Source organism: Cricetulus griseus, chromosome 3 (genome assembly GCF_003668045.3).
Source record: "Cricetulus griseus strain 17A/GY chromosome 3, alternate assembly CriGri-PICRH-1.0, whole genome shotgun sequence".
Classification (NCBI taxonomy): domain Eukaryota; kingdom Metazoa; phylum Chordata; class Mammalia; order Rodentia; family Cricetidae; genus Cricetulus; species Cricetulus griseus.
This window is the reverse complement of record NC_048596.1, coordinates 213,462,825-213,478,226: the sequence shown is the minus strand read 5'-3', so window position 1 is coordinate 213,478,226 and position 15,402 is coordinate 213,462,825.

The following is a 15,402-nucleotide window of genomic DNA, read 5'->3' as shown; positions in this document are numbered from 1 at the left end:
ATTCTAAACTGTCTTAGCCTCAAAATATGTTAACAAAGGTACCAAATATTGAGTTATACATTAAAGGATGGCCTCTTGGTGGTACCATCAAACACACCCACTTAAAGGAACCCCATGATGGAAAAAAACAAGCAGTGATAGGTGACAGCAACAGGGCCTATTTACTGCTTCCTGAGCACCACCCAAGGGCTACATTTTTTATGTGTTTATTCACTTAATTTTTATGATACTCTAAGGTAAGATTAATATCTACACTTTATAAATGAGCATGCCTGAGCTCACAGAAATGAAGTAACTCAGAACCTGGGGACAACTGGGTGACACACAGACTAGAGCAGCTTGGCTCCACATCAAGGCTTGGCCACTGTCCTATGCATGCCACAATAACTTGTGGCAGTTATTTCCTCAAAACTAACCTTCGAAACCACTCTTTTTAGCCCAGGAGTAGATTTGAGAAAGTCAATGAAATGAAATATGTAACTGAAAATGTGCAGTGAAGATTCAGGGATTTGAACCTAGGTCTTCCTGGCCATCAAACCACATACTTACCTCTGTCACATAGTATTTTCTGCAGAATGGAAGCATCTGATGCAAATTTCCATGGCGCTTTCATCTTTTCCCTTACTATTTTTGTCATTCCATCAAGTGCTGGGATTTAAACATCTTTAGTACACTCACTTGCACTACAGTTTGGGACATATATTCCAAATAAGAGACTACCCATGTCTTGCTCTCCTTGGCCTCCAGCTAATGGTCACTACTTCTCAAGCTCTGGCCCTTCAGTCTGCAGCCAATCAGAGCCAAGCTTTACAGGAGAGCCAGTCTTTTTGCCCACCTTCCATGTGAGTTGTACAATAGCAAAACTGCTAACCTAAAGCAGCTTCAAGAAGCTACAGGTCACCTCCAGCTCCACCTATGATCCTGCAAAAGATAGCAGTCCTAGTGTTTGGTTCCTACTCAAGCCTCTGGCAGAACTGCCACTTTGCTTTTTGGCCACTGAACAGCCCTCATCACAGGTGAGTTTCCCTCCTTGGAGTAGGACTGTCAGTTATTCTCAGTCATTGGCTAGGAGTAACCCGAATATCTTTCCCTCTACCACCACCTGCTAGAGTGGCTGAGTGTGGGGACTGGCGTATCAATCACCACTCCATCCATGGGACTGTTTTTTCAAGGCTGTAACCATAGCCTCAGCCTGTTTCAGGATTCAGTAACTATGAAATCTCAGCAACCAATAATCATTGCTAGCAGCACCAGGAACCAAGAAATGGGAAATGCATCAACAATATGTTATCTTGCATTTTCTGTTGAAAATAGTAGGTGCTACACATCACCAGTGTGCCTGATTCTGTGCTAAGTACCAGGCATACAAATTAGTGACTCTTGAGTTGTGTACACAAATACCAGTAGCTTCCCTCTTACCCACATGGGCAAGTACATCTTTCCAGTTTTACTAAGCTTTCCTGAGATGGCTATGTTACCAAATGATATCTTGTCATACATTGCATTTGTTCATTTGAGGAAATTAGCAAAGCATGCAACTCCCAACTTTGAAGTGTTACTATAAGCATCTGTCATCATAAACTGTTGAAGCAGCAGAGTAACTGGGTGGGGTGAGGTGGGGTGGGGGGCTTGGGAAATATAAAATGAGCATAGGAAGGTGAACTATGTAACCTTATTGATGACAAAAATGCCATGGGGTCAGATCAAAGGACAAGAATTGCCTAGGATGAAACTTGACAAGACGTATAGATCTCCAAACCTGAGGAGAAGCAAGAGTCACCCTGGTATGGTCAAATTTTGATCACTATTGTGGTGGGGTGAGAGAGCACCTGCCACTAATTGAACTGATCCAGACCAAGCACTTGTGATACTAGGTAAAACATCTAACACTCACTATGCCATGGCAGTTCCCATAGTTCTGTTATCCTGGATGCTGTTTGACATGAGCCAGGTCCTGCTATGCTTCCACCCTGGTATTTACTTATTGTGGTTAACTTTTTGACACCATAAGCTCCTGCCTTTGGCCATTCTGTTATGAGCCACCATGGGTTTGTCTGATAATCTGACCTTGGATTTTCCTTCTCTTGTTTATTTTAAATTTTCAGAGCAAAGGTGTCATTTTATTTTATTTATATTTCAAATTGTCTCTCAGTAGCTGGGGACAACACTTTAAGTCTGTCTTTGCCATTAGCTGACTCTAGAATTTTAGCTTTCTCATTCATTATTCCTGAACTTCAATCTCCTCACAATTTTGGAAGAAGATCTCTGCATACTTCTCAATATACCTTCTACCTCCAAAATGCTATTACTTTGTATCTGAATTTACCCTTTTCTAGATTCCATAATCTTCACTCATGTCTCCTTAGACCAGAACCATGCTGTACTTGTCTGTGTAAGCATTTTAAATGTTTTGTTTTAAAACACCAGGTACTGGGACACACCTAAAACATGGTAAAACTCTGGGTGAAGTATAAACCTCAGATTCTATAGGCTCTATGGTGGATTCCAGTGTGAAGCCAGAGGAAGCAATATTTCTCTTCACAGGAGCTTTGAAATTTATTTCAGTGGCTCTACAAGTTGGTACTACAAATAATCCAACAGAAGGAATGGTGACAGTATACACACACACACACACACACACACACACACACACACACACACACAAATGCACACACAAATATTTATTTATTTTTTATTTATATTTATAGGGAACAAGAGCCTGGTGAGAGGAAAATAGTCAAAAGGGAAAGACACAACATTGTTTTGAGAGGGCATTATAAAAGAACTATCAGTCAGGCCTGAAACAGGAGGATCACAAGTTGAAGTCCTTCCTGAGCTATAAAACAAGTTCAAGGTCAGCCTGGGCAACCTAGTGAGACCATGTCTCAAAATAGAAAATAAAAAAAGAATTGGCATATTGATCAATGGAAGATTGCTTGCATCAGGTCCTGGGTTCTATCCTAGAAACACACACACACACACACACACACACACACACACACACACACACACACACACACAGTTGTTATAAACAAAGAAGTACAGGATGCAGTTTTTCCAAGCACTGCTGGTTGAGTTTGATATAGCTTAAGAGAAAGGGCAGCTTCCCACTTGAAACAGTGTTTCAATTTGTTCTAAGTTTCCATCCTTGAAACTGTACATCCAGTGTCATAGGGCACAGAAATAAAGTTTGTTCTGAAGTCAGTATTGCTGGGTGAAACTCTCCCCAAAACTTGAACCACACATCTATCTGTTAGAAAATTTGCCTGAAGTCTATCGTACACATCTTCTCCTTCCTCTTCCATGATCTGCCTTCTTTGGAAAGCATCTTGTAGCATGGAGTTGAAATATACACATTAGGGCTTTTGGTTTGACTGTAAAAGTTTTACCTTTATCCCAAAGGAAAGGAAAAGACTGTGACTAAAGGAACATATTCTTGGGGCTGAGAGTGCCATGAAACGCTACAGCTCTGTTTGACAGCAGTCAAGAAGGATGAGTTGTGATGGGTTAGTTTTGGGGTGAGAGGCAGCTGATGCCAAGGAATGGTTTTTGGGTCCTCAGTCTGGAAACAAGTCCCACACTTCTGCTAAGTGATTTGATCCCATCAGTTTCTTTTAACCTTTAAAAGTTCACCAAAAAAAGGAGCGAGGAGGTATGGTACAATGGCCTCATGGGTTCTGCTGTTTTCAGCTCATGTGTCACCAGCTGCTTCTCTTCAGCTAACAAAGAACTGCTGTCCCATTTTCCTTTTTAAGTGAGACTGAACTTTCTGAGACCTTGACAGTGTGTTGACTGGCATGACAGAGTGCCCACTGCCCTTCTCCCAGCAGGATTAGATCAAAGTACCTAAAACCCCACCCCTGTGGCCAGGCTCCACCTCATTGTTGACTCTAATCTCATACAGGCTTATCTATCTGCAGGAAGAAAACTTATCCTCTGTGTCCTGATACTGTACATCCATTTATTATTTCTAATTTCTCTAGGTTTCTTCCCTTGGGCCCTGGGTTTGACATCTTCCTCCATGAGCAAAAGTCTTTCTACAGCAAGAAATACTGACTATGGGGTGAGTGAAACAACTTGATAATCAACACGTGTGTATTATCAGAGTATCTCCCTTGGTATCTTGAGAAGTTAATATGTTTTCCTCTAAGTTTTTTATGATTATATGTATACATTTAATAAGCCACATTTCTTTTGCTATGTCAGATCCACACAATTGTGTCTTTAAAAAAATCAAGGAGTTAATTCCCTTTGATAGCTTTAGAATAAATCTTCACTGTCATAGACTGTAACATGAGATAAAAATTGACACTCAGATACCAAAGAGGCTTTTCAGATCTTGTCTTAGTTGGCTGGCATCTGTTTTGTTACACGAGGAATGAACCCAGGTTCATAAAAGATTCATCCTGCGATGTGGATGCCAACAGTGGAGCACTTATGCACACAGCAGAAATCCGGACTTGCAGCCACATCAAGACATTGGTTTTCTACTGTGTCTTGTCAGATTCCTGCAGAGACGCCATGGGAGCCAGACAGCCTGGGGCACACAGTTCAACGGCACCAATAGTTAGTACAGAGAAGTTTCCAGGTAACACAGAGGCACATCGTCACAGTGAAGGGCCCTCTGCTTTTTCTGCCCTGGCAGGAAGGCTTTAATTGAAACAAAAAGACCCGCTTAGCACATGACATTCAAGTGCATCAAGGCAAGAGAAAGTGATTGTATCAAACTAATCTGTACCTTACCCTGCACTTTTAGCAGGGAAGTATACCTGTGCACCACAGTGTCATTTAGATGACTGTCTAAGCAGTGGATAACAACCAACAGAAGTATTCCAACTTCAGGTTTGGTTAGTCCTTCCTTTTTGCTTAAAACAACTAGACTGCTTTCCTTGGTTCGTTTATATAATTTTATTTCCAGAAGGACTGTAGGCTAGCATGTGCAAGAGTGGATCACTGGGTCGGTAAATACTGAGTGAACATCTACTCAGTTCATGTGACAGGTTCTCTTTCAGATTTGAGGCTTTCTTAAGTATACTTTCAAAGGGAGGGGCAGAATCAGCAAACATGTAAGTGGTACTGGTATGTTGTAGCAGTGATAGAATGCTTACCTAGCATGGGCTCAGTCCCTAGCACTTAAAAACAAAAATCTGTAAGGTGTGTCAGATGATGATAAATGCATTGGAGACACATCAATCCAAGAGCATGGATGAGTTATACAGTGACAAGGGACTGATAGAACTGGGTGTTCAGAGAAAAACTTCTGAACTGGGTGTATAGTATTGAGCAGTAAATGCACAGAACTAAGAGCAAGAGGGCCACCTGTCTCAGAGAAAGTGATAGGCTTTTGATCTAGCAGATGTGGTGAGCAACAAGAGGTCCTCGGTTTGTTTTGGAGATAGAAACAGTGGGGATTTCTTCCATGTTGAAAATGGGACATTAGAGGGAAAAAATGATTGGAATCATTCCACACTCTTGGGAGTACGAATACTTAAACAAAGAAGACATCAAAACAAAGACCAGAAAAAATAGAATTAGGAATTCTGTATTAGAGCTATGAAAGTGGAAATACTTACTAGACATCCAAATGCAGAAATCATTTGGCAGTTGGGTATTTAAGTCTGGAATTCAGGGTCATGGCCTTTAATGATGGCATACAGTGGAGGGCATTGGCTCTTGGACAGCATTCACAGCTGAGGTTAGATGAAACCAAGTAGGCAACAATTCTCCAATGTTCACCTTCTCCCTTAAGAATTATTTAATTGGAATGCAGTAGGTCTCAGACATTGATGTTTTTAGTAATCTCCCAACATGGTTGTACAACGCAAATTAAGTGCATCTGCCTTAGACAGGCAATGTGACTGGAGACAGCAGAAGTCATAAAGTAGATTCCAGGGTATCCTAAAGTGCACAGGGATGAGTGATAACCAGACAAGAGAAAAAGCTACAGTGAGGCAGTAAGAAAATAATAATAATAAAAGGTTCTGAAGTACAAGTACAGCCTATTAAAGACAATGGGCTGATTAACTGTATCAAGTGTCACAAGTAGATCCCATCAATGGGAACTGAGAACCTGCCACTTGACTTAGCTGAGTGATGTCCATGGTGACTTTACAATAGCAGTGTCAGTGCTTTAAAAAGATTGTGGTAGATTCAAGAAAGAATGGGAAGAGAGATTAATGGAGATCCTGTTAAGTCAATTCTTTTGGTGAGTTTCTCAGCAACAGGAAACAGAGAAGAGAGGCTTAGGGAGTTGGGGTGGAGATCAGAAGCCTTGTTTTATCAAGATGGGAAACATATTGGTACATGAGCATGCTCTTGGAGAGAATCCAGTACAGGAGGAGCATGAGTGACAGGGGAAGGAGGAGGAAGAACTGGCTAAGAATTGTACTGAGAAGGGAAAGGGACCGTGTGTGCAATGAGACGCCACTCTAGGTGGAAGCATGCAGGAAGAAAGGCCTGACAGGGCCAATCTCTACAGCCCTGAGGTAAATAACCCTTTTTATAAGTCAGTTCTTTGAGCTCCTTGCAGTAGTGACATGAAACTGACTAATATACACAGAGAAGGAACATGAGTGATTAAATGACCATGGAAAGGTTTGTACAGTTCAGAGGTCAGAGGTTAAAGTCAGCTTTGGGGTTAAAGTCAGCAGCCCTGTGGATGTGTCCTAGCCACATTCAGCTGCTTTCCTGGTGCTGAAGAACTGAAGAGTAAGCATTGACAAGTGTGCATTCCTGGCTTTTCTGTCAAGTAAATAGAATGAAGGACAGTGAGCTATAGACCAATGGCAACCAAGTCATTTTAGTGATTTACCGCATATGCTAGCCAGGGGGAGCAAGAGAGAGGCTCAGGCATAGTGAGATGTGTTAGCATTAACTGAATGGAGGTCTACAGAGACTCATAATGCTGAAGATGCAGTTCTAGTCTTTGTTGTGGCATGAAACAACTGTCTATTTTGATAAAAAGTAAGCATATTCATTACCAAAGGCTGATTGCACTTTGAATCTATTTAATTAAGTTTTCACCCATTAAAATTAGTTAAGCTGTACAAAAAAGACCATAGCTTTGAGCATTAGTATGCATTCTTCCACTTGCAATTATGAAATGAATATATTAGTGTATATAATCTAAAAACAATTATTGATTGGTAGACTACATCTCGGTAATCATTCTCATCTAAAGTAATAAATTGCCAAAGACAGAATTAAGCCATCCCTCTTCTTTGCCATCTCAGTGGTTTGGGGAAATGGTGACAGACAGCATAATGCATGTCTCTGCCTATCCAGTAAATCACTTTAATTTGCCTAAATTGCTGGAAAGGGATTCACTGCAGTTAAGGAACTTTTCAAAATCTAATTGATCAAATTGCATTACCTAAGACAGATGCCAAAGCTACAAAGTACATGGCTTTGATATACTTCCACCTAGTCTATCTCAGACCTTCTATATGCAAATGAGGAGTTGCCAGCCAAGACTCAACATCTTGACCTTTCATTCTGACATGCTAATTTTTGTTTGTGTATGGAAGGGAATGTTTTGTTTGTTTTTCACCTCTGTGCTCATCTTCCTTCTCTATTTTATCACAATTTTGACATAGTTAAGAAGTAGTTGTAGGAAGTCATGAATGCACACTGAATACCTGCAGTTTGCCTGACAGACCATACCGATGTGAAGTTTAGTCATAGTAACAGCATGGCTGGTTTTAGAAAGCCTTGTAGCCAATTAACTAGGACATAGCCAACTGCCTGGCTGATTGATTAAGCTGTAGTCGATTAATTTGTTCTCTGTGCCTTACTTCTACCTTTCTATAAATCCTGTCTGATAGCATCATTGGTAGAAGTTCCCAGAGTCAGCTGTAGTTCTAGAGGCTATCAGATTCACAAAGTTAGTTTTGCTTTGGTTTTTGCTAAGAGAAATTCTGGTGAATATAATTTGTTCAAGGCACAATCCTTTTAGCAGGTTTACTTTAGAATAAATTTCAAGGCAGTAGAGAGCACAGATGAAAAGCCTCTGGTGTTTAGATGAACTGAATTCCCTGGGCAAAATGTCTGTGTTTGTATCTGGTTCTCAGGTGGGAATTTTCAGCTTCCATGTTCGTGCAGCTCCATTTCTCATCTGTGTGATCCGCATGTGTTTCATATTAAACTAAAAGCCTCTTTCACTTTCCTTCCTAAAGTTCTGTGGCCAAGAGGAGCCAAATTATTTTACTTTCAGATAAGATTAGTCTCAAGCCCAAAGGAGCCTCCCTTTGGCCTGGGTGTAATTATGAAGCTAATCCCAGACATACTGCACTTAACCCCTCTACCTTGTTGTCAGGCTTAATGACAGGCCTATGACCTGAGCACCCTAACACCCAAGCAACATTTCTTTCCTGTTCAAACAATGGTGAAACAGAGATACCAGCAATTCTCAGTTTTCAATAATAATGCACCCCTGAAAAATGTGAAAATCAAATGTGGGAAAATTGTAGTATAAATATATAATATATATTACAACAGATTTCTATTTCTACAGAGAACAAGATTAAAGCCCAAGCATCATTTCACTTATCTCTAGAGATAAAATTTCAATGTTTCGGGTGTATTTTTCAACTTTGTTCTTTTCTAATTAAATACCTTAGTATTGATGTGTGTTCAGTGTAGGCTAGAGCTGTGATATTAGGTGACAAGTGTGTGTTCCTCATCGGTAGTATCAGAGCTTTATTCTCTGTTTTCCATTTATTTCCATTTAGTAATCTTGAAACACAATGTCATTTTCACTTGCTCACAATTACCTCTTTATGCAGGTGAAGACCCTAATGTCCCCTTGGCATTCTAGTTTAAACCACTTTTACTGTCATACGCTCATCTACTTATTGATTATCAATTGGGAAATAAATTGTCATTTAATGTAAAATCTTAACATTAAGCAAATGGCCTGCTCCTAGGAGTCCTCTCAGGCTCGAGGCTCCTGCTAAATCTTGGTTCTGGGATGTCCATAATTTCACTTTGAATTTAAATATGTTTATAAAGCCTGTTCTTTATGAAGTTTCACAGAAATGGGCAAATATCTTCCAATCCATATATAAATGAGTTAAAGGATGAAATACTGTGGCTGATGCCATAATTTGCCAATTAATTAAAAAACACTCCATGAAACCTCAGGCAGAAGTGAGGAGACAGAGCAACCGTTAATTGTGTTGGGCAAGCTGATATTTTTAGAATGGATTTCTCTAGGGATGTCATGTCCCTTTCCCTTCTGATGCCTTGCATTACAGTACTAGATGCTTTAGTTCATATTCCAGTCTTTAAAACCACAAATAAAAGAACCAGAGTCGGGTTTTGATATATTTCCTGAAGTACAATTGTTTCAAGAGCCAACCAAATCATGCTAGCATGTGCCACATGCTAGTGTTTACATATATGATGGATGTTGTGAGTGACCATTGCCCAGGGAGGTAGCAGATAGCTTAACATCACAGGGCAGTGCTTTACACACTAAACAAATGTCATGTTACCAGTGTTGTCAAAGTTCAGTATATACAATAAGTGGAGCCCTCATATTTAAGTAGTCACTGTAAGAAAACAGAATATATGTCAGAAGCAAGCTTATACATGGCATGCTTACAAAGTCTCTTGATACAATCATGAAGCTGTCTGGTAGCTTGACCTAGACATCAGGTTTTGGGCTTTAGAGTAATGTTTTCCCAGTGACAAATGCTGCTCATGACCCATCTCTCAGGATATATCTTGGCTGCTTAGCAGCATTTGACTGTGTCACCCTCTGCTCAACTACAGTCTTTGGGGACAAGGGGAACACTGTGATAAGAAATTGCCCAGGGGCTTAATGCACTCTAGGTCTAGTCAGTGTCCCAAACACTCCCAATCTGGGATCATATGACCTAAGGAGAGGGCATGACACTAGATAATTGCTCAGATTACTAGCTTGCAAGATTTAAATTGCAATAGATAAAGGGTAGGCTACAAGGGAGTTATTTTTGCCACACACTTTGAAAATTAAATTTAATTAAAAACCCCCTTGCACCTAATTGTTGGTTCCCATGTACAAATGAAAAACGTCCATTAACTTTTGTAATTTTGTAATTGACCAAAGCCCATTTTTGTAGATTAAAGTTTTTTAGCCTCCACATATGCTTATCCTTCCCAATTATTAGCATCCCTGATGAAAGTGATACCTTAAAATCAATGACCTGTGTTAGCGTATCATTGTAGCTTGGAGTTCATAGTTCATTACAGGGTTTGCTCTCAGTATTACTCTTTCTGTGAGTTTTAAAAGTGTGTAATTACATCTACCCACCATTGTTATTTCATACAGAATAATTTTAATGTAATATAAGTCTTTTATTTGACCTGCTTTTCCTTCCTTCCCTCCCTTCCTCTCTTCCTCTCTCCCTCCCTCCCCCTACTCCCTAATAGCTATTGGCAACCACCATTCTTTTACCTTTTATAGAATGCATGGAGTTGCCATTATACAGTCTTTTATTACTGGACGTTGTCACTTAGTAATACAAATCCTTTCATGTCTTTTCTTGACTGGATAACACATTTCTTTTTAGTGCAGAATAATATTCCTTTGTCGGTGTGTATCATAGTTTACCCATTTACCAGTTGATGAACAACTTAGTTTCTTCTGAGATAGGAATTATAAATAGGTCTATTATCAATGCCTCATGCAGGTTTTTACATAGCCATAGCTTTTCAACTCCTTTTTAAATACCAAAAAATGTGAAACCTGGATCATAGGATGAATATATGTTGACTTTTGTAATAAATAGACTGGTTGTCTTCTGAAATAACTGCTATTTTGAACTCTCACAAGTCATGAGCAACAGTCCATATTTCTCTGTGTCCTCACAAATGTTAGCAATGTTGCTGGCTGTGCCTTGGACTTTGTCTATTCTTATAGTGCATGGTGCTGTCTCCTTGTTTAATTTGTGTTTCCCTGGTGACATGTGATATGGTTGGGATTCCCTTTTACCCATTGTTGGAAACCCAGCTCTCTTTCAGAACATTACTCTGAAACCCAAAATGTGTTTTATAGATGTCCAGATGTGTCAACTGTGGAGGTATATCCACAACAGTCATGAGAAGTTTGTTGTTTGTCTTGTGACTGTGACTTGACCTGTCTCAGCACAGCAAGCCAGCAAGTCATGGGCTTAGTTCATGTCTTCTTTGCCTTTTCAACAAACTTGGCTTATAATCCACTGTCAATGCAATAACCTCAAGAGCACAATTATTTTTGAAGGTGGCCTGTCTCTCACAAGTAGCCAGCCAATATCCAAAGAAAAACAAAATTCAGCTGCCGTAATACATAATGTTTTGTTTCTCAAATTGTCTCACTAATTATCCTGTCACAGGCATTGCTGCATGGTGGAATTTGTAAAATTGTCCCCCATGGGCTCACCCTTCACTGTGGCTCCAGGCAGTTCTTAGTGCCTGGAGTATTGACATTCTGTTCTGGGAATAGCACAGCCTGGCTGGTCCCCTAACACATACTGTTTCCAGAACAGTCACTGGTCTCTCTCCTTAGCTACTTATTATCACCACCACATACTACTCAACTCCTAGCCTGGACCCTTAACTGGGCAGTACAGGACAGATGGGTCCACATCACCCAGTTCTCTCCCAAGCCATGCCTTGAATGGCTGCTTGGAGAGAGGAATTGCTAATTCCTCTCATCAAAGAAACTAAATGTCCTTTGAGGTTTATAGATCTTGATATGCTTTAAGTTTTTAATAAAAACTTTAAGATGTACAAGATTTAAGATTGTTACATGTAGTGAGATGACTACCGGTCATGCGTCTCTTCACAGTCTTTGTGTACACACATGATAAGAATACATTTGATCTACTTTCTTAGCAATATGCAATAATAGTATTATTAATGATAGGTACCAGAAAACAGTGTGGTGAGATTGGAGAAAAGAAAGTCCCAGGAAAATTCTGTTTGGGTCAAACTTTCAAGCCTGTGTGGTCAAATCATTAACCCATGTGCTCCCTCACTTCTCAGTTCCAGACCTCAGAAAGTAGCAAGCAGTGTTGCTCTCAGGAGCAGTCTGCTCCCTCTAGAATCACTCCTGCTAGTACTGGGAACCACATTGGCCAATGGCTCTACAGTAGGGCAGCTAAGTGAAACTCTATATGAGGCCAGTGATGGAGAGTGGGTTTGAAGTTGGGAGAACCCACGCAGGGAGAGTCTCTGAAGGTCGCAATCCAGATAACAAATGGGAGCAAATGCTCTTCTTTCCAACTCTTTCACAGCATTGACCTTTGTAAACCCAAGACAAGAGCTGCAGTTAGTCATTAATAAGGCTTCAGCATGGAGCATTTAGGAAGTATCTGGTAAATATTTGTGGAGCTGAACTGGACAGAGCCATCCAGAGCTTGACCAGGGACGGTGGTCATCAGCCAGTGACTGAGCAGAATTAAATCACAAGTGATGGGATGTCATTAGTGATGGGTGTCAAAAAAAGAAGGTTTTTCATTCCTGCTTTTCTTCTCAGTTAGCTCTGTCCCCTCCCTATTAGAAGCTGTGTGCTGGTGTAAGCCACACAATCGGTTCTAAGTCCAGCTCTCTCACACAACATTGACAGAGGAGCAAATGTGTCAATGTTAGTACATTATTTGTGGGACCAAAGGTGCCCAGAAGAAATGCTCATTTCCCCTCACCACCTCACAGAGGTGAAGTGTTGTAGGCTTTTGGGAATGTACATCTGTGGGTTTCCACTTCACCCCTGGGGATTATAGTGCAGTTAAGGCCTTCAGAGCAGGCTGTGAGGTCTGTGCTGACAGTGGATAAATCACCATGCTGATGCTGGTTTAAGTTTACCACCAGCCCATTCTTCAGGAACAACAATGAAAAGGAAGTAGCTGACACTGTCCTGACCTGCCCTCCCTGTACATAGGCAGCCAGGCAACCCTAACTGTTCACTTTGTAGATGACACAATAGATGGCTTCACCTTTTTTCCTAAATGTGCATGTCTTTAAAAGTCTGTTTTCCCCTGTGCATTCAAAAGAATTGTCACCTGTGCACATAATTCAGACCTTACCAGTGAGGCGCTTTAAAAAGAAAACAAAAGTCTTTCTTGAAAGACAGCGCCACTGTTTTAAGTGTTCTTGGGTTTCAGAAGTGACTGAGGCAGCCAGACAAGGGAGCCATTTGACAGAAGGACATCTGACTAGGGGACTGATGGGCCCGCTGGGCTTTGGGAAAAGCCATCTGTTTTTAACATGCTCACTAGGGTGCAGCAGAGAGAGGAGTTGGGTTCACTCTGTCAGGTTGTTAACCAGGGAAAGGCAGGAGACTCCCTTAAATCAAGTACAACTGAATGGAGCAGAGTTCACTTCCGGCTTCATTTCACACATATTCATTCTCAGAAGAGACTACTTCATGACTAACATCCTTTTAGACTTTGGGGTGGTGATAATCTTTACTCTATTGGAAGTATATTTTTTTTATTATTTTGTTTCATCATGCCAGTTTGATATACGGATAGTATATATCAAATGCTGTTGCTAATTCTTTGGGCAGCTTCCTCCCAAATAGTCTCCTGTCTATTTTCAGGACACACATACAAATGAACAAATTTGGTTTTTTGAGACAAGGTTTCTCTGTGTAGCTCTGACTGGAACTCTCTTTGTAGCCCAGGCTAGCTTCAAACTCAGAGATCTGCCTGCTTCTGCCTCCTGATTGCTGGGATTAAAGGCGTGTGTCACCACTGCTGGCCACAAAATTGTTATATTAAAGATATATAGTAATATGTAGACCAACACTAGATACTAGATATACACTAAATATCACACAAAATATGTGATCTTTGTCCTTCTGAAAGTCTGGGTTATTTCAGTCAGCATACCAATCTCTTTCTTCACCCATTGTCCTTCAACTGTTGTAAATTCTTTCTTCTTCATGCCTAATAAGCTCCACTGTGCACACATGTGCTACATCTCTTCTATCTAGTTACTGCTGTTTGGCACCTAGACTCATTCTGTATCTGGATCAGTGTGAGTAGTGCTGCAGGGAACATGAGCGTTCAATACCTCTGTGGTGTACTGAGCAGATTCCTATGAGTGTACATATACATACACATGAGTGGTGCAGATGGTTTATTTGGTATTTCTTGGCCCTAAAAATACAATGTGATAAAATATCAGTAGTTATTAAGGTACTGGGAACTGGGAATCTTTTTAAACATTATGAATTCTTGGAAGGATGTATAGCTTACATTTTAGTCATGATGACCTTTGAAATCAAATTCTCCAATGGTTGCAGCTGTAGAGGATCAATTTCCCCAAGCCCTGTTTGTCTAGCCACAATGTAAAATATTTGAGGAGCTGGAATTAATTGCTTCTAGGAAGTGGACAGAAGACTCCGTGGTTATGAACACATGCTCATCTTTCAGAGGACCCTAGTTCAGCTTCTAACATCCATTTTGTTTCAAGCAGCTCACAGCCACTTGTAACTCCACCTCCAGGGGAATCCAACACCCTCTCCTAGCCTTTGAGGTCACTTGAACTCATATGAGCATATCCACAAGAAGACACTCATGTGCACACATACACATAATTTTAAAAATTAAAGTGCTTTTAGCTGTAGTGTCATGCTCAAGTCTCTTCTATACCATACCTCAGTACTTCCAAACAACTTGTGCAGCTCTCTGGCCACACCCCTTGATAATCCTTAGCTCCCTTCAGTACCTGGAAGAAATGTAGGTGCTATGCAAATGCATGACATTGTTTAGGAAATACTGTCAAGAAAAAATGTCTCAATGTGTTCAGTACAGACTCAAGGTGGTTTGTAAACTGTTTGTGACTAGCAGTTGTTTTAATTCACTGATAGAAAGCATGCAGATTCGGAGAATCAACTGCATTTGGCAGGGAAATGGACTGGGTCGGAAATCCTAGATTTTACCCTTGGAATTGCTGCAATCTGGTTTTCCTACCTTGACCCCCTGGTAACTGTAAAAAGAACAAACAAATAAAAACTAAAAGGATAACAGTATCTGACAGTGTCTCTTGGTGATTGTGTGTAATAAAGTACATCAGAGTCTTTCTAAAAGATTTAAAGTATTACGTAAGTGTCTTATGTTTTAGACAAAATATAAATGCAGAAAAAGATGTTATAGAAGTGCTAGAGGAGGCATGGTGTTTGTTTCTAATCTCTAAATCACACTCTTTGGAAAACGTTCTATTACTGATATTTTTACAGCAAAGGGTTATGAAAACATAAGAGACGGGCACAAAGGGGAGAAATAGACACAGCTGCTGGCAACCATTAGGGTGAGTTAGGATGTGTGTGGGCAGTGTGTAAGTGCCCCCCTGTGTATCCTGAGGAGCCAGATCCACAAGTACAGAGGGAAAAGCTAACGTCCATCTGGGAATGCAAAACCAGTTCTACAATGTTTT